At 62.6% G+C, this 607-nt stretch overlaps 1 protein-coding gene across 1 annotated transcript in view; it reads left to right on the top strand.

Moving 5' to 3' along the window:
• Window positions 1-607, top strand: part of RADIL (Ras association and DIL domains) — a 19,942-nt gene that overhangs the window by 10,116 nt on the left and 9,219 nt on the right. The window lies entirely within an intron of this gene.

Here is a 607-nt window from a genome sequence, read left to right as displayed (position 1 = left end):
GTGGCAAACGTAATGAGAGGCAGCAAGGAGACAGCGCGTCTGGGAGCCCCAGATCCCCAGTGCCGGAGGCACTTGGCGGACTGGAAAGGACTGGGACGGCTCTTAAGTTAATGTGTATTTTGTCCCCGTTGAGTATCTGGGTGTTCCAGGCTTTCCGGCAGGGTGGCACTGGCACTGCAGCCCTCACCCGTCTGCACATCATCCCGTTAGTACAGATGGGGAAACTGAGGCACGGGGCGGTTACGGGAGCTGCCTCGGAGCGCGCGGGCAGGCTGGGGGAGAGGCAGGACAGGGAGCTGCTGCTCTGACCGGGGTCCCGTCATCCTCCCCCGGGCAGGGGGATGCGGGCACCGCTGCAGTCTGGGGGGATAAGGTGGGAAGGAAGAGCAGCTGCGGGAAGAGGAGGGGGTGAGAGGTGGAGGGAGGGTTCCTTCTGCCCAAAGCAGCCCCGTGTACTGCATGTCCAAAGTTATTGTGCCCATTTATTAGGGAGGGCCAAAGCAGGGATCGCTGCTTTCCTGCTCGGCAGCAAGGAAAATAGAGGGAACCGCAGCTCTGCTGTGCAAAGGTGCAGCCCGCGGGTGGGCAGGGGGAAGCTGCAGCGCCC

The sequence above is a fragment of the Charadrius vociferus genome, unplaced genomic scaffold (assembly GCF_000708025.1).
Source record: "Charadrius vociferus isolate BGI_N301 unplaced genomic scaffold, ASM70802v2 scaffold18, whole genome shotgun sequence".
NCBI lineage: Eukaryota > Metazoa > Chordata > Aves > Charadriiformes > Charadriidae > Charadrius > Charadrius vociferus.
This window is presented reverse-complemented; position numbering and strand designations above follow the sequence as displayed.